Below are 24,266 nucleotides of genomic sequence, written 5' to 3'. Positions count from 1 at the left end.
TTAAAACTAACCAACACACTTCACATTTCAAAACCCAATTATTGAATATTTGCCAAAAGCTGCCACTGAAGAATCCAGACAAGAGTTAGTCCAGATTTAGTGTTAACTTTGTTTTTAGATTCTATCCCTGTTCCAATATTTATGAAAACACTGACTTGTATTAGGTTGAAAAGTTTTCCCCAATTCCATCAAAAGCATTTTGTCTAACAGAAGGCGACAAGCAAGTGGTTTGCATAAAATCACATTACCCTATGATTGTTTTGGACTTATTTAAAAAAAGAAATGGCTGAAAGCACTGTGTAAAAAGAGTCAGCCCCTGTTTTCAGGGTAATGATTGCCATAGAACATAAAATATACAATAGAATATTAAGTTATCCCAGATTTATATGGCAGGCAATGTTGCTTCTAATTTTTGTGTGTGTGCAATGACTCAGCTGAAGTTTAAAACCTATGAGTGCAGAGACTCTCTCCCTCTCATTCCATCCTTCTATTACATCTTCTGCCTGATTCCACTTCCCCTCTGACTCATTCATTCCCTGTTCACAGACTCACTCTTTGTCCTCATTCATTCTGCACTCCACATTTGTTCTCCCCTTGTCGCCACCACTCACTTTCCCTCCTTTTGCCTTTTGTTCCAATCCCAAACACGGTCTTCCTCTCTTTTGCCTCATGCATGTGTGGCGTAGAGGTGAACCCTTCTCCCTGGCCTCCAGGAGCAGCAATGGCTGCTGCAGGAGTAGAGAGAGCACCAAAGGCCCTTCCCACCAGCCAGTAGTCTCTCATCTCCATGGCGTAGCAGGCACTGGTTAGAGAGCTGCATCTTTAGTAGGTGGGTATGGCCATTTATATGCATAGTTTAAGGAGAACTTGGATAGCAAGCACAATTCAAAGCCAATGTTAAGACATCAAGAATCACAGCAGTGGCATTGAGCAATAGGATAGGAAATGTAAACACAAGCTTATGCCTTTTTAAAAAAAATGTCCTTGGAAGTTTTCCACTTAGCTCTTTTGCCCCTGTAAACCACCATTAGGAAACTGAAGGTAAATTCCTGGGGAGGGGTGCAACTCCAACTACAGGAGCTTAATTATATTCCCAATGTCACCTTCATTTCCCCAAAAGGCTCACTTGAAAAGCTTTTTCCTCATATGATAAGCAAAAGCTATTCTCAGAAAATGAAAACTTTTGTAAGCACACATGATGTAAGAGCAACTCATACTGCAATGCAATGCCATTTACAGACCGGTTTATAGAAAGGAGATTATACATGTTCTGATAGACGCTTTAAAATTTTCTTTCCCAGGGGGTGAGATTTACATTTGGCAAGTTATTTTGAGAGAGGTTAGAAGTAAACTATAGGGAAACTGAGGCTGGTTCTTGTGAGGTGCCATGCCTTGAAACAGCTATCGCTTCTGTGGAGCTGGAGAATCAGGAGAGGAGAACTCTGCCTGCAACTGCTTTTCTCGCTGTCAGTGAAGGTAGCTGGATCGAGTGGCGAGAGTGGTTTTCAGACAGTGAGCTCTCCGTGTCAAGGAGCAGAGAATTGGGGGCCTGGTCTACACTACGCGTTTATACCAAATTTAGCAGCATTAAACCGATTTAACTCTGCACACGTCCACACAACAAAGCCCTTTATATCGATATAAAGGGCTCTTAAAACCAATTTCTGTACTCCTCCCCAACGAGGGGAATAGCATTGAAATTGGTATTGCCATGTCGGATTAGGGTTAGTGTGGCTGCAATTCGACAGTATTGGCCTCTGGGCAGTATCCCACAGTGCACTATTGTGACAGCTCTGGAAGACAATCTGAACTCGGATGCACTGGCCAGGTAGACAGGAAAAGCCCTGCGAACTTTTGAATTTCATTTCCTGTTTGCCCAGCGTAGAGCACTGATCAGCATGGGTGGCCATGCAGTTCAAACCAAAGCTCCAGCATGGACATACGGAGATTACTGGATCTGATCGCTGTATGGGGAGACAATCTTACTATCAGAGCCTAGTTCCAGAAGACAAAATGCTAAAAAGCATTTGAAAAATGTTCCAGCTATGGACAGAGAGAGGGCCACAAGCAGGACTCAGCACAGTGCTGTGTGACAAGCGTAACGGAAAGCCAAAGAATCAAATGGATGCTCATGGATGGAGGGAGGGGGACTGAGGACTCGAGTCTATCCCACAGTCCCTGCAGTCTCCGAAAAGCATTTGCATCTTTGGCTGAGCTCCCAATGCTGAAGGGTCAAAAACATTGTCACCAGTGGTCAGGGTATATGTCGTCAATTTACCCTCCTCCCCCGTCAAGAAAAGGGGAAAAAATGGTTTCTCACCTCTTTTCAATGTCACCGTATGTCTACTGGATGCTGCTGGTAGATGTGGTGCTGCAGCGCTAAACAGCAGCATCCCCTCCCTTCCCCTGTTCCCCCATGGCAGATGGTACGGTACACTGACTGATAGCCGTCCTCGTCGTCATCCCGTGAGTGCTCCTGGCTGACCTCGGTGAAGTCGGCTGGGGTGCCTGGGCAAAAATGGGAATGACTCCCATTCATTCCCTTCTTTAAGCTTTGTCTCCTGGAGATTCAGTCCTGGCAGATGGTACAATAGGGCTGGTAACTGTCTCATCATAGCAGCTGGAGGCTGAGCTCCTCGACCCCACTTTCATGTCTAATGGAGTATTCTTGGACTATCAATAGCAGCAGGAGGCTGCGCTCCTCTCCCCACCTTAATGTGTAATGAGATGTCCTGCCTGGAATATCATAGCAGTGGGAGGCTGCCTCTGCCTCATTTTTATCTCACTAAAGTCAGTGTTTCTTCATTCCTGCATTCTTTATTACTTCATTACCAATGGGGGGATAACTGCCACGGTAGCCCAGGAGGGGTGTAGGAGGAAGGAAGCAACGGGTGGGGTTGTTGCAGGGACATCCCCTAGAATGGCATGCAGCTCATCATTTCTGCGGGATATCTGGGGCTCTGACCCGGAGCGGCTGTGCTCTCTGGTTCTCTAATAGACTTGCTCCATATTCTAGGCAGGACTGACTCTATTTTTAGACAAAACATAAAGAAGGGAATGACCTGGGGAGTCATTCCCATTTTTGTCCATGAGCTCCTGGCCGACCTCAGCGAGGCCAGCCAGGAGCACCCATGACAGCAGCAGATAGTACAATATGACTGGTAACCATCATCACCAATTTCCAAAGCAGCAGACGGTGCAATAGAGCTGGTAACTGTCTCTGCTACCTTGCAAAGGCAAATGAATGCTGCTGTGTAGCACTGCAGTACCATGTCTGTCAGCAGCATCCAGTACACATACAGTGAAAAAAGGCTAAACGGGCTCCATGCTTACCATGCTATGGCATCTGCCAGGGCAAACCAGAGAAAAAGGGCACAAAACGATTGTCTGCCATTGCTTTCATGGAGGAAGGATTGAGTGACGACTTTACCCAGAATCACCCACGACACTGTTTTTGCTCCATCATGCATTTTGATCTCAACCCAGAATTCCAATGGGCGGGGGAGATTGCAGGAACTATGTGAGAGCTATGGGATAGCTACCCACAGTGCAACGCTCTGGAAATTGACGCTAGTCTTGGTACATGGACGCACACCACCAATTAATGTGCTTAGTGTGGCCACGTGCACTTGACTTTATACAATCTGTTTTAAAACACCAGTTTCTGTAAAATCAGAATAATCTCGTAGTATAGACATACCCGGGGTCAGGGGCCACGGAGATATCATCCTGATGCAGAAATTGTTGCTGCTACCTGGGCTGCAGTGCTGCGGAGAATGAGCAGCAGCCCGCGGCGTCTTTTGTTTAGTTTTAGCAGGAGCCACGGGCTGTTTGTAGGAACCCTATAGGGGTTCTGCGTCTGCTATGGGGGTGACGGGCAGGCTCCGTACCGAAGTTCTTGTTGGCACCAGGGTGGAATGCACTGCCGGCACTGGGTCCATCATCGGTGCTGACAGGACTAGTGCCAACGAGAGCCTCCCGCTGTGGGAAGTCGGGTCCCTGCTATTCCGCCCTATGTAAGCCACAGCTGAGGTGTGGTTGGAGGCACCTGCTCGTGGCGCTGTCAGCACTGAGGGTAAAGATCTTGCAGGAGACCCTTTCCTTTTTGAAATACTCTGCACAGAGATATTGAGGCTTCCTGCCTCTTCACCTGAGAGGGTGAATCCACACTTCCGGTTGGTTCCACCCTAGCAGAGGAATGTGAGGGAGAGGGTTTACTGCCCATCTCCACCGTCACCTGGAGTGAAGTACCTACAGGGACAGCACTCAAAAAAGAACCAGTGCTTGTAACACCATTAACTTGAACCCTGGTTCACACTGGTGAAAGTGAGAGGAGAATCAGGTCATAAATTCAACAACAATAGATAAAAAGTGGAGGAAGGGAAGTAACAAACGTAATGTTCACTAAACGCTTTAATGAAATCAGTGTGGCTATTTATGGAGTCAGGTGCTATCAACATGAGTAAGGGTTGTAGTATTTCACCATACAGGTACCATTCACAGCACTGCTAACTGGAGTTCTCTCCAGGATATAAATTCTCCTTTGGCTTCACAATTTCCAATGAAATCCAAAGCCTTTCACCTCAGGGTCACTAGTTCAACTCTGCCCTAGGTTGGTATTGTTGCTTCTTCGCTCAAACCGTAGCAGTTTCCAGTGCTTTGATACAAGTCTGTTTCCCACTAGAAGAGAATTAGGCCACATTGATTTTCTCTTAGATTGTACTTATTAATAAAATGTCTACCAGTCTAGTCTATCTTGAACAGAGATGGGGAAAACAGAAGAAATTCCACATGCTGAAATCCCAGCTAAGATATTTTGTTTAGCCCTACACCATAAAAGCAATTCCCAGTCCTTGGTGGGTGTGCTGCACTCACAAAACAGAGTATACCAGTGCACCCCCTGCACTCTCACCTAGGAAACCCCTAGGCCCAAAGCCACATGGCTCTCAGCACTGAGTATGGGCTAGTTCAGGTGGGCCTAGACATAAACCTCCTCTTTGTCCAGCTTGTTTGAAACACAAATGATCTCTTCAGACAGGTTCAGCTATAATCAGTCTGCACTGGAGCCAGCCAGTCTTCATTCAAAACCCAAACAAGCTTGTTAATGACAATCCAGGTGCCATTGCTGTAGCCAGTCCTCATGGGGCCCATTTGGCAAAGCTCTCTGTTTATTACTTTCACTGGAGACATTCATCTTAAGAACTTATATACAGTATCAGTAATTCATAGCAGGCATTTTCTTCTGCAGATCCAAAAGAGGAAAGATGATCCAAGGGTTAGGAAGCAATGTGGAACTCAGAAGACCTACATTCAATTCCCTGCTTTGCCAGAGACTTCCTTTCTGACCTGGGCAGTGGTGGCACAGAGACTAAATACCTTGTCTAATTTGCAAAATGAAGATAATCGTACTCCCCAACCTCCCAGAGGCATGGGGAGGATAAACACTTTAAAGGGTGTAAGATGCTAGGATACTATAATAATGGGGGCCATATAAACATCTCATCTATACAGATTTGTCGTCATCTTTGCCATAACAAGCCTGAAACTCATAATCTCTGATGTCTGCTTGACTTATCTGAAATAGATTGCTGCTCTGAGCCCATGACAGAGAGCTCTCCATTATCATTAAAAGAAAAAAATCCCTACACACATACCTCCTAACATCCTTTCTGGTGGTCTCAGCATGGAGGTTAGGACTCTTGATATTTATGCTGAAAAAAATATATAGTGCTATTCTTCCCACTTAAGGACTTTTAAATTGGCAGCAAGGACTCCTTGTGTCAGCAAAGTTTCATTAATACAATATGAAAATGTTCTCATGGTAGGTGTCTGTATGTCCTATTAGCAATATATGCAATTGAAAAGGCTGACTTTGGCTGTCTGCTCCCTAACTGGGCCAGCTTTACAGCACCTTATGTTTATTATGTCTGGCTCTCAAGAGCAAATTTACAAGGTTTGGAGAATATTAATGGGAAACAAAACCATTTTAATTGTGTCCCCACTTCTTTCCACTGATCTTTATGGAAATGGTATGAAAACAGCATTTAGAGTGCTAGACTGCCCATTCTAGATGTAATTTAGCTTCCAGAAGTGGAATGGATGATGATACCAGCAATGTGAGAAAGCTTTGAGTGCCTGGCTGACAAGTAGTTGCTTAGAGAATAATTTTTTTCCACTGATGGATAGGGGTCAAATTTCACCTCAGCAGCTCCAATGGTGCTTGGGAACCCATGAGTCCAGAGGACCCTAGCAGGAATTGCCACCATACATGGGGAAAGTCAGGCTCCAGGCATGACTCTTCCCCTGTTTGTGATTAGCCCACAGGAGAGAAGCAGAGTGGAATTTGGACGAGAGGAGAAAGAACAAGCTGTGGTGAGGAAAAAGTGCCAGGTTTGGGCCTTGTCTGCAATAAGCTCTTGCTGCCTGGGAGAATATAAAGTACCTGGCAGCTTTATTAAAGCTACTCACCTGTCTATCAGATGTCCTCCACTTCCTTTGGTGGAGCAATACATGGAGGAATGCAGTTACCTACTGGGGAGCAGCTGATGATCATGGAAGCTGCCTTTACCAACCATCAGCATGTGTGGGCAGAGGCTGCTAGACAGTGGTGCTGAGGGGAAGGGCAGTTACCAGGGAGCTGTGGGGCAACTGAAAGGAAACCTAAGACTAAAGGGTTGTAAAGAGAAGGGAAGAGCTGCCAAGATCTTAGGTAGGAGTTGTAAGGAATGTGGTCTGGGTTAGGTGAGGGGAACAAAAGGGGCAGACACTGAAGTAACTAAGGAGGCAGAATACGAGATTCCTAACTAGGGATTAAGTCTGTGAGAGGCACAGGGTGGGTTCACAAGGGTTCTTCATCTGAAGAAGTGCATTTTTACCCATGAAAGCTTATGCCCAAGTAAAACTGTTAGTCTTTAAGGTGCCACTGGACTCCTTGTTGTTTTTAAGGGTTCTCTTGGTCCTTTAATTTAGCTGTTCTTTATTTGAATCTCCACCCCATGTATCAAGCAGCTCCCTAAATTCAAAGCAAAGCTCATCTGCTAGTTTGAATTCACACTTGTATTCTTTTCCAACACACCCTATTTTACAACGTTTGCAGCTGAAACCAAGTAAACATTGACTGTATCTAGGGCCCTAACAAATTCAGCCATGAAAAACGCATCACAGACAGTGAAATCTGGTCTCCCCCTGTGAAATCAAGTCTTTTGTGTGCTTTTACCCTATACTATACAGATTTCACAGGGGATACCAGAATTTCTCAAATTAGGGGTCCTGACCCAAAAGGGAGTTGCAGGTGAGTCTCAAGGTTATTTTAAGAGGGTCGCACTATTGCTAACCTTACTTCAATGTTGCCTTCAGAGCTGGGCAGCTGGAGAGTGGTGGCTGTTGGCCAGGTGCCCAGCTGTGAAGACAGCATCCCCCCCCCCCCACACACACACACCCAGCAGCATAGAAGTAAGTGTGGTAATACCACCAGAGCTAAGTTCCTGGCCAGCAGGTACCACTCTCCAGCTGCTCAGCTCTGAAGGCAGCACCACCACTGTGCAGAAGTAAGGGTGGCAGTACTGCAATACCCCCATACCCTTGTGACCCCCCACAACTCCTTTTTGGGGTCAGAATCCCTACAATTACAATACTGTGAAATTTAAATAGCTAAAATCATGAAGTTTATGATTTTTAAAATCCTATGACTGTGAAATTGACCAAAATGGACCATGAATTTGGTTGGGCCCTAACTATATCACAATGCACCACATAGACTCATGGAGGAAAAATATCTAATAGTATGGACTGAGTAGCATGTTGATGTTTATCCTGAGTTTATAAAACAATCATTACAAGGTGTCCCTGTAATATAGTGCAGCATTTTGTCCACTCTGTTACTACAGCAAGGTATCAGAAATCAAACAAACAAGATTTCAGAAGAAACCCTCAAACAATCAGTAATGAAAATTTTTTACCACTCAAGTATAAACCAGGACATACTAAACAGAAAGAATAAACTGAGCGTGGATTTAACATGATGGAAGGCTGCTACTTTACATAGCATACAGAAGAGAACTGCCCTTAACTAGGAGGCATCTCTCTCAGTTTAGACCGAGATCTCACACAAACTCCCCACTTCTATGCCAGAGTTTTGAGATTAAAAAAAGCTGACTCATGAGACTGCTCTAGAAATCTTGATGCAAGTGAAAGCAACTCATCTCACATTATTAAAAGCTGCTTGCTCGGCTTTTTGTCCCTTATATTGATTCCTTGGCTTGCCACCATTTTAAAGGTCACTGTCACACATCTGAGACTGAGGGTTGAGAACTGATAGAAGAAGCAAAAAAGGAGTACTCTGTGATGTGATTTTAAGAATGTGAAACATGTAGTGTTCCCTAGGCTTTCTGCAAATCAGGTAGGAGTTAGTGTACATGTACATCTGTTGTAATGCAGATGTCATTGATTCCCTGCTGGCTTTTTAAGAGAGAGTCCTGCCCTGCAGGTAATTCTGCTTTTCAGTTATCTGCCCTATAATTCTATCTTTACTTGCAGCATAATATTCAGCCTGTCGATGTCTCTGTGCGACGTATAGCATTCCAAATAAGATATAGTCATTGATAAGCATGGGAAACAAATTTGGACCTTAAGCTGAATAGAAGTTTTTTTATGTCTTGTAATTGTTCTCTTTAAAAAGCTCTCCCTGTTTAAGGAAGACTGTGACAACGTATATCACAACATGCACTAATTGATGACCACGGTCCCATTAAAGACCAGATCTAGCAAACACCTTCTGAGCTCAATGGGATTACTCAACTGAGTAATGTGAGTCACATACATAAGTCCTAAAAACAACTTTTACATTTAGAATTTTAAGGAGAATCATGGAAACATTTCTACTGCTCGAGGTTGTTATCCATGCAAAATTTAAATCTGGGTCAGAGGTGAATGGACAGAGTTTGTAGATGCACTGAGTGAAACTAAAAAGGAAGAATGGAGAGTGAAGATAAACAATGTGCCTATGGGTGTAGATCAGGCACATGTTCTGTATGCCACATTGCATGATCTTATACATCATGGTGTTAATTTTGCTGTAATGGCATACTGCCAGAATTTAATTTTTGCTCTTCATCACGACTTTCATAACCAGTGCTAGTTATCTATTACTAATATGCCCTACTGGGTCAGACCAAAGGTCCATCTAGCCAAGTATCCTGTCTTCCGACAGTGGCTAGTGCCAGGTGCCCCAGAGGGAATGAACAGAACAGATAGTCATCAAGTGATCCATCCCTTTAAAGTATACCTGGGGAAATGATGGGCATGGGGGTTCAGTGAACCAGGAAGTTGCTTCAGACTAGTCAAGCTACAAGAGATGTTTTAGATATAGCTACAGGAAAAGAAACTGAAACTAAAAAGCAAAGCAAAGACCACCCCCACCCCCCACAAAAAGCAGAAAGATCTTAACCCGAAATGATAGTAGGCTCATTAACCAGCACTTAACTGAACCTCCCTGTCTGGATCCCATCCCCTGCAGTTTCCATTCTTGCATAGTTTCCTGTGCCTAAAGATCCCATTTGCTAACCTGAAGCAACTGTGCTCTCTGCAAGGTTTGGGTAATCTGCTTCTGCCAATTTGTAGTAGTCCAGCAACCACCAATTCTACTTTTTAATACAGGAGTCTTTAGGCATTTGCCTACTTGATTTTTTCCCATTTTTGTGAATCAGATGGGGAAAGAGAGACAGCATGTGTACATTTGCACACTCTCTGCAGGAACTCACAGAAATAAATAAAAACAAAAGAATTTAATGGTTTTCATACTTCATTTATATCAGTCCTCCATACTGACTCTCTTTGCATTATTATTCTTGGCCACACCTCTTAACTTCACTCTTTCCATTTGCTCTAATTCATCACTATTTAATTCTGAAAGCATTTGAGCACAGTTAGACCCTTGGCCAAATTATAATTATGCAAACCTTTCTCATTTTACTCATGCTTCAGGGCCAATTCTCCATTGCACTCCCCTTTGAGTAGCCATTTATACCAATGAAAATCATAATAGTAGCATTTTACCTACTCTTTCCTCTGGTGCAAAACAACTGAGAATTGGGCCCATTAATTTAAATATTATGGGATCATGCAACATATTAATCAATGGGATTATTCACAGAAGGCAAGTGGGATTTAGTCTTTTACACACACACACACACACACACACACACACACACACACACACAGTAGATCATACACAAAGATTAGAGATCAAACAAGCACTATACAATAAGAGCTACTGCAGTTTTTTCATGTTCCTTTGTTACTTTCTTCTGAATTCTGTTTTCATCTTCTATAACTGTGCCAGTCTGCAGACATTCTAAATTACAATCACCTGTTCTTGTGTAATCATTTCTTTCAGTATTTCTTCCTTTCCTATGAAATCCATGTGTTTCTGACATCTGTTCCCCACCATTATCTTTTATGAACTCTCAGGCAAATAACCCATTCAGCGATGCTATCAATGTCAACCTGCTGTGTTAATATATTACTCTTGACAGGTTAAAGGCACCACAAATGCTGACCTTTATATTCTTATGACCTTGAACAATTTCTTCTGATTTCAGCTTCTTGTACATTCTGACGTTAGAAATGATAAGAAAAGCAAACATGGAGAACTAACTACACAGGTAGTAGAACAACCCTACAAACATTACCCAATTTATCACCACTCTTGTGCGCTAGGGAAATACTATCCCCATGTTACAGGTGGGGAACCGAGGTACAAACAGAGTAAGGCCTAGACCCAGGCAAGTTAAGCCTAATCTTGAGTGCTTTGCTGGACTGAGGTCTACCCGACTTTTCCAAGGTCAGAACAGGTAGTCTATGTCACAGCCCAGAACTGAACCCAGACATCTAAAGTCCCATGACAGTGCTTTAGCCACAGGACCAACTTTCCTCCACTTTCCAGACCTTATTCTTTGTAATTTGTTGGAGTCCAATCCTTGATGATACAGAGCCTTCTTTAACTCCCCTAAAGGTGAATTGGAGCTGAGAGCACTCAGCCAAGAACGGGACCATATTTACTTTACATACAAGATTTAAACAAAATGGGAGGGGGAGTGAAAGGCATAAAATCAGTTACTAATTATGCTGGCATTAAGCAACTAGCTAGTTTCTGCAAAAGAGAGAAAGTTTGGAATATTATTGTAGGCAACTTTAAGAGTTAACACAGAACCACCGCCACAGAACTACCACGATGCACATTTTACTCTAACTCACACACACTTCATAAGAATTCAAGAAAATATTGAAAATCCAGCAACAAAGGGGAAATTGCTCCCTGTTTTTTTCATATTTCCCTGAATACTATAACAAATAACAGTTCTACAGAAAACAGAGTACACATAAGTAGACAATAAAACAATAGCCCAAATATATCACTGTGATACCTCTGTCAGCAGAATTGATGAAAAACTCATCCCAGCTCACTCAGGAGGGAAACCAAGATTATTAATTAACTTAAGAGCTCTCCCAAAATATTCCTTCATATTAAGAGCTTGTGTCATTTAGGGATACACTGGTGACCACTGAAATAAGAAATGACTGCCCATTTTTGCTGAACTTTCCCTGGTGATAGCCCTGGGAGTAAATGATCCATAATCTATAACCACTTCATTTACAACTGTCAGGCTAATCAAACCTAATTACACAGAGTTTCTCTAACCACTTGTCTAATTGACTCAGAGCTGAAAAAGTGATCCCTTAGAACTTATAACACTTTAATACTGTTGGGACAAACAAATTTTAAAGGTTGATTTTAGCTGTATTCTCTATAGCTTCTGTCCAAATTGGGGCCAGTTTAACAAGTCTTTGATTTCATTTTAAAAACACTGCAACTAAATGTTACTTATGGTGACCAGATGTCCCGATTTTATAGGGACAGTCATGATTTTGGGGGCTTTTTCTTATATAGGCACCTATTAATCCCCACACACACCCCATCCCAATTTTTCACACTTGCTATCTGGTCACCCTAATGTTAATACTCAACTCATTACTATACTTCGCACATCTTTTAGCAGAGGATCTGAAACTGCTTTTTTTATATTGCTATTTATGTAGCACCAGAAATGAGCATTGTACTATGAAAAGATGGGGACATTTCATTTCCCCTTTTTTAAATATGGGGAAACTGAGCACAAAGCATCCTCCTCTTACCTCCCTGCCCAAGTTATCCTGCAAATCAGTAGACGATACAGGAATACAGCCCAGAGCTCCTGATTTCCAGCCTCCTGCTCTAACCATTGATCATGCTAATGCTAGTTATAAACATCTCAAGTAACATAGAAAGCTACCTCAGTTTCTGAGTGCCCAACATGAAACACTTGGATTTCCATTGGATGAGTGTTTAGCACTTTCTCAAAATCAGGTCCTTCAAAGTATCTCAAGCTGAGAACCCAAAATCACTTCTCATTTTCAAAAATTCAGACCAAAATATTTATTATAGTTAATCAAACACAATTAAAGTATCATAGAACTGTACCCTTTGAAATAACATCGCTGTTGTGTTTCAGTGAGCATATCACACTGCAATACTGAAGAGGTAGTTATATGTTTGAGAAAGAACCTTCCTCTCGTTCTTGGTGTAGTCTACTAAGATTGTACATTGTTCATGTCATGGACCATATCTCCCTCTGTGTCTTTAACAATGCTGATTACATTGCTTGTGCTGGACTACTAATGAATAATAAGAATAGGTATCTGACAAGAACCTTTTGAGTAGTTAAGCTAAAGAGCAGAAGCCTGAGTTTGTTTTGTGTTTAAGACGTACAGCACAGAAAGTGTGGGGGGCTGTGATGGAGTGGGGAATGTAGCTTTATTATGCCAGCTTTGTGTCTCCTGCAGTCTGGACTCCTCTGAAGATGGGAATAGTCCTTGGTGTAATATATTTAGAACAACCCCAAGTGCTGATCTAACATTCTACATCCTTACCTAGGGTGCATCTGGTCTGCTCAGCGTTCACTCTCCCTAATTCACCCTCTGGCACACCCCTATTCCAGGAACTGCAAAAGGGAATGGTTTAGGGCTACATACTTCAGCCTTATACCATAACTGTCCCCAGATCTACAATACTTGTAGAAGGATGAAGGATTTCCTATGTGAAGTTCAAGGGCATGTGTTACGTAGGAAATTAGACTAGATGCTCATAATTGTCCCTCCTGGCGTTTAAAAAAAAATCATCTATGTGTAACCCTTCTGCCCATCTGAGTTGGCAGCAACAAGGGCTGGGTTCAGTATCTAGGGGTTCCGTTTCAATAACACAATGCAAAACCAGCTCGAGTCCCCACCCAGTGACCTGGGACAATTACACACCACCCCCTGGGTGCCTCTAAGAGGCAATACTTCCCCTGTTGCAAGCACGGAGCCTAACTGTAGCAAAATCCTTTCAATAAAGGAGGGAAACAATGCGGCGTTACGTTGGGGAAACACCCCAAAAGGGATTCATAACATGGACCATGAGCAAAAGACCCCCCCAAGTAAGTTTGGCAGTGTCCTTTTCCCCTCAGGGTCTTAAGTCCAGCAACCCAAAAAAATCACCCAAAGTCCCAAAAGTCCAACAACCCAAAGTCTCTGTTCCTGGTCAGTGCAGCCCACAGAGTTCAAAAGTTTATCTGCAGAGTTTTACCTCCCAGTCTGGGTGGAAATCCCCCACCCCCCGCAGCGGTATTAAGGGGCACCATACATGACTGCCCCACCTCTCCATGAGGTTCTGCTGCATCCTTCACAGTGAGCCACTCCACCAGCTGCTCTGCTCCACCAGCCATCCCGTGAGCTACTCCGCCAGCCGCTCTGCTCCACCAGCCATCCTGTGAGATGCCCCAGCTGTCCTGCAAACTGCACCACTCTGCCAGCTGCTCTGCTCCACCAGCTGCTCAGTCATATATTGTCACACACCCCCCCCCACAACTTAACACAGAACTCAGTGATTTCAGCTCTTTAGTGAATTCAGCTTATAGTAGGGGGAGCCCCAGTGCTAGTACATCATTGGCCCAAAGTGAATTCAGCTCAGCAGCCTGTAACTAGCCTCCTAATAGAATCAACATTAGCTCTGATATTCCACAGTGGAGAGAGAGAGGAGGAGGTGCAATTGGTGTCTCAGGCCCTCAAAAGGGGCCCATGCCATCAAGTACAAATACCTGTCCCCAACCTCTCTCCATTCACTGGGTTTTGGAACCCATGTCCCTTGTCTAGCGAATGCTACTTAGTTGATGGCAAGTCCCTCCATCATAAAATGCCAAGTACAGTTCTACTGCCCTTGATTCAAATAATCTGTATACTAAAGATAATCAGGGTAACAAAACTTTATTCTTCCTGCCCCAATAACATAGAAATTGGGGATCCCACAGCAGTCAAAGTGACCATTTGGGCAGCTGTGGGCTCAGTCTAGGCGAGGTGGGTGCGCTATGCAAACAAGATCAGGCCCTGAAGTTCATTTCCACAACTCGCCACAATTCACCACCAGATGTCAGGGTAGAGCTCATCCTGACTCTGCTTACATCGGAATGCTAATACATTCATCCTGTTTTCTTGTACAGAGGCACCTGCCAGCACTTTTTGCCTCTCTCTTCAAGAGCTGCTGATCCCTTTCAGTACAAAGATGTGTAGCGTTAAGGATGCATAAGGATAAGAATGTCACATAGAAATGGGGGGGGGGTCAAAAAACAGTTCAAAGTTGTCATTTCATCCTAAACTAGCCATTTTACCAACATTACAGAATGTCTATACTCATCTAATAGCAGAAAACATCTTCTAATAAGCTCTCAGCAGGAACCCTGTTTTATTCCTAATTGCTATACGGTATTGAAAAGACCAAATTTACTACAATTATCATTTGTTTATTTTTACAGAGCAAAAAATTCTCAGTGGTATCTACCTTTTTAAAATGGAGTTAAAATGGGAAAACAAATGTCAACTGTGGAGCATCACTGAATATGATTTGTAGTTAAACTGTCACATTAAATCTTTTAATTAAAACTTGCACAACAAACTGCAGTATTAGTAGTTCCATAATCAGCTTCAGATTTTCTGCCTGCTTAACATCAGCTTCCTTCACTCTAGGGAAATATAGTCACCAAATATTATCCTATACTGATGATGATTTCATTAACCATCTCCTTAGTTCTATGCTGTAAGTCTTAATTACCAAACCTTCATTTTCACCATTACTGAAAGATAACATGTTCCTGTTATAAAATAAATAGGTTAATTTCACTCTAGCCTGGTTTGTATGGCTCCTGATGGTTTTTATTATTAAGAACGGTACACAAAATGAATAAATAGAAAGAAAAAAGAAAATAGGGAAACCCAAGAAATTAGAAAAGAATGACTACGAATCCAGTGGAAGAAAAAAATTCAGTACTCTTGGTTAAAGGGCACGTATTTCGTCAGTGGTTTCAATGCATATATCAAAATACTGCACTTCTGTACACTAAAGATAATCTTTGCAATCAGTAACATTAACATCTTTTCGTCAGTTAAACCACAGTATTCCAGGCTTGAGCTATTAAAAAAACAAAAAAACCAAACAAACCCAAAAACACAAAGAAAAACCCACGACCCCAGTTACTGGAGTACCACGAGGGCCGGCGCTAGGATTTCTGACGCCCTAGGCGCCGGGACATTTTGCCGCCCCCCGCGCGGGTGTCGCGGCTCCCTGACCTGGGGGGAGGGCGCCGTGTACCGGGCCGCCGGGACCGCCTGCGGCGGCGGCTCCCCTGGCCGGGAGCGCCCCGGCTGCCGGACCGCCGCAGCGGCTCCCTGACCCGGGGCGACGCCCTGGGTTGCCGGGCCGCTGCGGCGGCTTCCTGGACCCGGGCGCCCTAAAGCTGCCAGGGCTGCCGCAGCTCCGCGCTGACATCCCGGCGCCCTAAGTTGCCGGGCTGCCGCGGCTGCGCACTGACCCCGGGGGCTCCCTAAGCTGCCGGGCTGCAGGCAGCTGCTGCCGCCGGCAGCTCAGACTACGCAGCGGCCACTGCAACCATTTAAAAAATTCTGGGGGGGCGCTGCTTTTTGGCGCCCCCAAATCTTGGCGCCCTAGGCAACTGTCTAGTTCGCCTAAATGGTTGCACCGGCCCTGAGTACCACCTATCTAGATAGAAGATGAAATAAATATAGGCAGCTTTATTCATTTGATCAACATTTGCACCAGCTCTGGCTTATATGAAGCATATATTAATGCAGACATATAGAGAGCCAAAGTCATGGTTCAAATTCTTCCCTGGCTTATATCCCATGCAGCCTCACAGAAGTTAGGATCACAGCACAAGTCTGAAGTCTATGTGATTGCAGTGTAACTCAGTGCAGAAACTGGGTCATCAGAAGTTTCGGAGATATGTATTGTCTCTTCACAGTGAAAGGTGAGGCTAACTTCCAAGATACACTCAACCTGTCTTTCCATTTCGAGTTTTCCATTTTGGCCTCTCCCTAACTGTGCTCAGGGGCAGGGCTTTTTATTTGGTCCTAAAATTGCCACCTTCCAACAAAACAACATAAAGTTTCCAAACTCTGAACCAAATAACCATGAATCTTCCAAGTTAATAAATGTACACAGACATGTCAGTAAACTCCTCTGTAAAACAAGAGGACGCAAAACAAAGGAAATCTCCAGGTGGATAAAAAGCTTTGTTAAGAAGGTCTTAAGGTTGTAAATATGTCTGAATAACCTACACATCTCTCTAAAGGAATTAGAAGGATCAGTCTCATTGACTTTCATTCGGACTTGTGCTCCTCAATACCTCAGGTGCCTTAGAAAATATCCTCTTTAAGTGATAATAAGTTTAATAAAACACAATGAAGTGAAATCCAGTAAGTGCAAGGTTAAAGTTACACACACAGAAAAAAATTCCTGTTGAAAGGATAGTATTATAGAGTTAAGGTACCCTGTCTCAGACAACCTTCACTCTCCCTGCTCCCCCTGCACCCCACAAACATGAAACCAGGCTCAGCCTTTATCTCCATACATCTTCATAATTGATACTGCACTCAACACACAAACGTATTTTCCACCCACTTCCTAAGAACGGCTGCCTGCTCTATTGGAGACCAGCCTCCACCTCTCATTTCACTGACAAGTCAGCATCGCTAAGTGCTTGCCTCACGGAAAGGGGCATATGGGCTTCAGCTGTCACAGGAGAGGGAATCTAGACACTTTGGTTATCACAGAATCTATAAATAGATTCTCTATATAGATCTTAGTGCTGAGTTTCTGGCAGACATCTTGTGTGACCATAGGCACATCACTGAACCTCTGTACCCCAGCCGCTGCATCGCTGAAATAGGCGTCCTAATAGCAGTTACATAAGACATTACTTTTTGGATTGAGAGCTTAAATTAACTCACGTTTGTAACGCTTCAGAGCCTCAGAGGTAAGTTATATAAAGTCAAGGCATTATTATTATTATATTCCCTATATTGACAAAAGAGCTGTCCAGCTCCCATCCCTAATATACTTTCCTCATACCAGGCTTTGGATGTTTCACAACTCTTTTGAACTGTGGGTGGGCTCCCTAGGGATGGATATTTTAAATCCAGTGTACTCTTCTGGTAAATATAGATTAACATTGACATATAAACTACTTAGGGCATCATGTAACTTATTAGCAGCTGCAGGCAAAATACCACAGTACGTATGGTTTAACCACTAGGTTCCTGTTTATACCAATAAGGTATAGAAAGTTTAACATGTCAGTGCAATACTTATCTCAGACACATTATCTAACTTGCATGGAAGGTACATGTAACGGCAGGACATTAGGGCAGAGTTAAGGTGTTTGGGTAATCTGAGTTAGTATTTTCATACTTTCTAATGGTTGGGCTTTTAAAATTATTCATTTAGTTTTCAATTTTCTGGCTTTCAGACATTTGTGGTTTTGTTATTTTTGGTCTGAGAATACACTTTATAAGACTAATGCTATGAAGGTATTCTGATAAATCTGTAAATCACAAATTCTGAAAAATTCCTCTCTCTCATTTCAGATCTTTACTTCACATTGTTACAGTGATTTGTGTCTTGGTATGCTGAGCAGAATGATTGCTTTTTCCTGCCTCAGGACACCCTTGAAAATGAGATGTTGAATAGGAATTTCCTGGTTAACTATTTTGCTTAATAAATCAATAAATGGAGTAGGGCAGCTCAACTGTGCACTGCTTCAATATTTCTCTAAGCTTTGAATTACATTTCATCTAGATGTAATTCTCCCCCCCCCCACCTCCCCTTTTTTCCCCTGGTTGCAGAACTCAATTTTCAGTTTCCAGTGATTTCATCATGGAAAACAATACAGCTTTGACAATAACATTTTATTAACCTTTATAGTTTTAAAGGCCTACGTCAGAGACAAATTTCCACAGTGTTAACAGTCAAAAGTTAAAAAGTGATTGCTGCATATAATGAATCTCTGAAAGGTATTCAGTTGTATTTTCCTTTAATACATTCAATACTTATGAAAGATAAAGGGCTGACAATAATTGGAAGCAGAAGCCATTTTTTCAGAAAACCCACAGTCATTCTTCATCTTCTCTGAAATTGTATCTCAATGTAAAGAGGAACCTTTCATAGTTAAATAGCTCTTTCCCCCCATTCAATTCTAATTCTAAATGAAGGAGATTAGATCAGCTACTCTAGTTGCGGCAAACTATCTGGCACTACACTGCAGCTTCAAACCACAGCCCTTTCCAGGCATGGAAGGAGGGTACACCTGGAGGCATTATAACTGAGGCCTACCATACTACCAAGAGTGCAGAGGGAGCACAGCACAGCTATCTCCCTTTTAAAGAGTATAGCATACCCTGGGGCCAACTCTGCTGGGAGAACATGACACATATCGCAGAAAACAGCTTGACACTTATCTTCATACTTTGCAGAAAATTCTGCAATTAATCCATTACTATAAGCAAGCACAATACTGGGTTAACCACAGAGCCCTATCCTGGGCTAGGACCCTGGTCCATAAGCTAGAAAACACCCCACCATCCCATCCCATGTGAGTTAAGGAGGATTGCTTTTTTCTTGCATCTCTGGGAGGATAAGTAGACACCAAAGCAAATGAAGAGAGGTAGGGCCATACCTTCTCCCTGCTCTGGTTGCACAGCATGTTGGGTACATTGGAGAGAAGCAGGCCACACCATCCAAACATGCAATATGGAATACATTTGGATGCGAAAGTGATGGCTTATTGCAGTATAATCCCTTCTCCACCATCCACTGTGGCAGTACATCTCACCACCACCACCCCAAATACAGGCTCAGGCCTAATCATTCTAGTTCCAATCCTGAAGAACCAATCCTCGGGAAAGTCCTGCTTCAGTGTGCTCATAATGCTTCTTCCAGTGATATAGTTGTTGAGCTGTGACTGTCCCCTGAAGCTCAATCTACAGATAATGTCATGATAATGCACACAACAAGCCTGTTTATGGGTGCTAATCTGCCCATTATTGACACAATGTCAATTAATTATAAAAGAGACAAAGTGGGTGAAATATCTTTTATTGGAAAAACTTCTGTCTTCTGTCTTCTTCAGAGCTCTGCATAAGCTCAAAAGCTTGTCCCTTTCACCATCAGAAGTTGATCCAATAAAAGATATTATCTCACCCAGCTTGTCTCTAATATCCTAGGACCAGCATGGCTACAACACTGCAAACAATAAATTACAGGGAGTTTTAATCCATGGATTATTGATGCTGTGGGACATCACAGCTGTTGTGAAGCAATCATGGCTGCTTGCATCAATGCAAATTTATGCAGCTGGAGGAACAATCTGCACATTAAGTGTTACGTGCAAACTGAGCATCAAGGCCCTATTGAAATCAATGTCAAAACATCCATTGACAATGGGCCAGGATTTTACATGAGAATGCTTTATGAACAAATGATACTATCTAGATACAGTACTCTAACAAGTTGGTTTTGAGTTGAAATATTGACTGTAAAACACTGTATCTGGGGATTTAAAAAAACCCAGCAAGTATTATTCCAGATTCTTGGCTATAGCCTGCAATATTTATATTTTAAATGGAAGCCATTTCTTTTAATTACCAGACTGCAAATAAATACATCTGAAAGCATAAATATTGCTCTGATTATTTTTGTCTGTCTCAAAAAAATGTTTATTTTCCTCTTTAACTATTTTTTAAAGTCTTCTAACTTTGTGGAATCATTGCTGCAGTTAACAAATCATGCATTAAATTAAATACTCCTGCCCACTTAGTGGGCTCACCAATCAGCCACTGATGCTGTATCAAGACATTTGCCTATTTTGCCAGTGATGGCCACAAAGTTCCCAAGAAAACTTCCCCTTTCTTCACAAGCGCTAATCACAACAACTGCTTGATTCTTGCTCTCCTGATGAGAAAGTTTCCTGAAAGGGGGTAGGGAAGACGTCAGGCCAGGGTCTGTCATCCCTTTCAGTGGCAAGCAGTTATTGGTACGATTGTAATGGGTGATGTAGACAGCTCACTTCCTGTTACACCAATCAGCCTTGGGAGAGATTATGCCCCAAGAGTGCGCTACCCTGTTCCTTTAGTGATAACAGATAGCAATGGAAGTGGGGACAGAGCCTGGAAAAAACAAGTACATTTAGGGTGAAGAAGAAAGGCAAAATATCAAGCAAGGAAGTAACAGGAGTCCTTATAGTTATTTAGAAGAGTCTCACAGGTTCAGGGTAACTGCACTTCTATTCCCCATCCATGGTCCCTCGAGTGTATCCACATAAAAGTTTCCAGCCATCACCTTTCTTGGGCAGAGACCTGCATCTCTCTCTCTCTTGACCAGGGTTTTAAAGGCTGCACAGTTCCTTGCCTACACTGTGATAGCCCCAGCAAGTCAGACTACCTAAAAGGCCAGCATCAGCACTTTGCTTTCTCTCCAAAAGCTATGACCATTGTGTTGCCCACAGATTTTAGATAACACAAAGCTCTTCCTAGGCAAGCACATATAGTCTTAATGTAAAAAGATTACAGGGAAAACATATTGAAACAATAAAAGATAAAAGCTTGTTCACTCTCAGTCTGATGGGCAGAGGCGGCTCTAGACATTTCGCTGCCCCAAGCACAGTGGCATGCCATGGGGGCGCTCTGCTGGTCGCCGGTCCCACCGAAGCCACAGGACCAGCGGACCCTCCACAGGCACACCTGCGGGAGGTACACCGGAGCCGCAGGACGCCGCCCTCCTGGCGACCGGCAAAGTGCCCCCAAGCAGCATGCCGCCCCAAGCACGTGCTTGGTTTGCTGGGGTCTGGAGCCGCTCCTGCTGATGGGGCCCTAGCGGGTCAAGTTCTTTCAACCCTTCTGCAATAATTGGGGTCTGCCTTGGACAGAAAAACCTGTCTGTTTGCTGGATCAGAAAGCAGGCCCTGAGACAGTTTAAACTCAGTCTATTTTTGTAACATTTCTTTCGTTCTCTGCTGGTCTCTGGAGAATCTAGTTTGAAGTAGTCATATATGAGCCTTCCCAGGAGGTGGTGGCTGATTTAGCACAGTCACCACCCACTGTTTTTGTTCCTGGAGATGCCCTGCCGCATGCAATGGAATACAGTCATAAACCATTCAGTTAAAACAATGGACCCCAAAGATTCTGCATGGGGTTATATCAGTCACATCTCCTCCTTAGAGAGGTTAGATACAACTTCCCTCCACCTCCCTCCCCACAATAATACCATATGGTACTTCAAGGATATTGCAGGACATTGCCAAATCTGTCACAGAGCATGACCCAAGTAGGGAAGGAAGTGAAAGCTGCCAGTGAATTTACGGATTGAAACAGGAGACAGCAAGAATGATCAGGGAAGAGTCAGGAAAGAACAGGAGCACTAGTGTAATAGATGATCTACAGTGCATGATTTAAATGATGTTTAGTGAAAGAAACATTTCATTAAATCCACACAAGTCTCCTACTTCTTATACAAATGCATTGCACACTATTATGGAGAAGCGATTTTAAAAAGCAGGAAATGCAAACTACTTTAAGGAAAAAACTTTTTTTCCTTTAAAAGCAAGAGTTTGAATGAGGTATTAGCACTCTTCCTCATTTCATAAAACTGTGGTAATTACAAATAAAATCACTCAGAACTAATGCCGGTTAATAACATTTTACTGATATGTTTAGTCTGACATGCCCTGCACTACAGGATGCGTAAGACTTTTGTGTTCATGAAAACAGTTTTTGGAAAAGAAAATCATTCACAGTAAGAGGCCTTATTCCCCTCATCTGATCACATCATCTATTTGCACTGTCCTCACAAAATCGCCTAAGATTGCTTTACTTTACCACAATTTTATGCTTTTTGATGACCATTTCTCATCTGTTCCTTTATTATACTGTACTCATAGGTACATCTTTTTTTTTGTTTTTTTCTTAATGACAGTGTAGTCTGTGTTCTTTATCTTATTTTAATTATATATGTTTATATTTTCCTTTACTTGCCCTGTGTTTATATGAAGTTTTACCACAAAAACTGGTTCAAAAGATTTAGGACCTGATCTAACTCCCTCTGGAATCAATAGAAAAACTTGACTGGTATTAGTAGGAGTTGGATCCTGCTTAATACTAATTGAAACACTCAGGATTATTACTGTATGGTATAACCCAGATGAGTCCATAGTCTGATCATCCCTAGGAGATTCCACAAAATCTTCTTCCTCAAAAAGGCCCATGCTCTCAACCAGAGTGGCCCCCAGTAGGACATAGTGGAAACATGGACTGGATGGGAATTGGAGAACTTTATGTGGGAATGACTGTTATTTTAATAAATTCTGCTTAAGAAGGGGTGTGCCTTAACCAGAGAAGAGTTTGTTTTAAGAGTTTGATGGCAAGATCCTAGAGCTGAAGAATGTAAATTAAAGCAGAGCACCAGCAAAGTGACCTCAGACGACTCGGGAGAGGGCCAGCCTGCTCTCACTGACATTCATTTTAATTTAGGCTTTCCAGATTTAATTGCTTTTTAAAGATCTCTTGCGATGCAAGCACATCTATGATCAGGACATTCTACCCTCTGAGAACACTGAAGTTTAGACACTGCAACATATATATCGTAAATAATCTTTCTGGAAGAAATGGACTCCACTTCCATATGGTCAGAATAGCCAGGTTCTATCCAGGTGGAGTGCAAAACTGGTTAGGAGGTTGATATTCAGCTCTCTGATCTACAGTCAGCGTGAGAGATGCCATGTCGACTTCCACCTCCATGACTTTCACTCCAACCCTATGGAAATCCTAGCTGATAGTCAAGGAGACATTCCGTAGTGACAGAAGTTAAACCATTTCAGTAACTTCTCCCAATACAAATACTATCACTTTGTGTCTATCATTAAGTTTCTAAAACTTGCTGCCAAAGGTTCTAATTCTGCAAGCTACTGAACTTCTAATGAAGTCTATGGGAGTAGAAGGTGTTCAGCACCATGGACTAGGCCCAACATTTCCAGTTTTAAATTGCATTATTTCTCTATCTCATTGAGCATTCTGATGATAGATTTTCTGTATATATGGCGAGACATTGTAATATCTTACATCATAACTCCCTTGTCAGTCACTCAGGCAATCATTTGAGTTTCACTATTGGCCCTTTTCCATGAGCATTCTCTACTTGTCTCTCAGAATAGAATTGTGATAATTGACTCTCCCATTAATAGCAAATTCTTCTGGAAAATAAATCTTCTCTTTCCTCCATAATTTATAAATTAAAGTCTATTTATGCTTTTTTCACTAGTTTAGCACTCAAATTTCAAAAAGATTATAAAGTTGGTGTCATTTCTTGCCTCTTTTGCCAATTCTCTTGAACAATCTTGGTTCTTCATATAATTCCTTCTCTCCCTTGCTGGAGTTAGTGAATACTGTAAAGTAAACCCGAAAGAATAGGCAATGTTCACGACTTGGTCTGGCCTGTCTAATGTACTGAATCTGAAGTTCTGCCATGTTTTCTATCTATTCCTTGTCTGATGAATAATATAGGTAGAAATAAGCATTTTATAATTGCCTTTTTCTTTACCTTTTCACTTAAGATTTATTGCAGTTGGATTCATTTATCTAGTATATAGTGCTATATTTACAGTTTTAATCTAAATCTTCTCTCTCTCTTAATTTGGAACAACTGACATGGTTGAGAGTATGGGTGTCATAAACAGATAGCTAAGGGTTAATGTCTCTTTCACCTGTAAAGGGTTAACAAAACAGGGACCTGGAACACCTGACCAGAGGACCAATCAGGAGACAAGATACTTTCAACTCTGGGTGGAGGGAAGTTT

The sequence above is a fragment of the Chelonoidis abingdonii genome, chromosome 15 (genome assembly GCF_003597395.2).
Source record: "Chelonoidis abingdonii isolate Lonesome George chromosome 15, CheloAbing_2.0, whole genome shotgun sequence".
NCBI classification, from domain to species: domain Eukaryota; kingdom Metazoa; phylum Chordata; order Testudines; family Testudinidae; genus Chelonoidis; species Chelonoidis abingdonii.
This window is presented reverse-complemented; position numbering follows the sequence as displayed.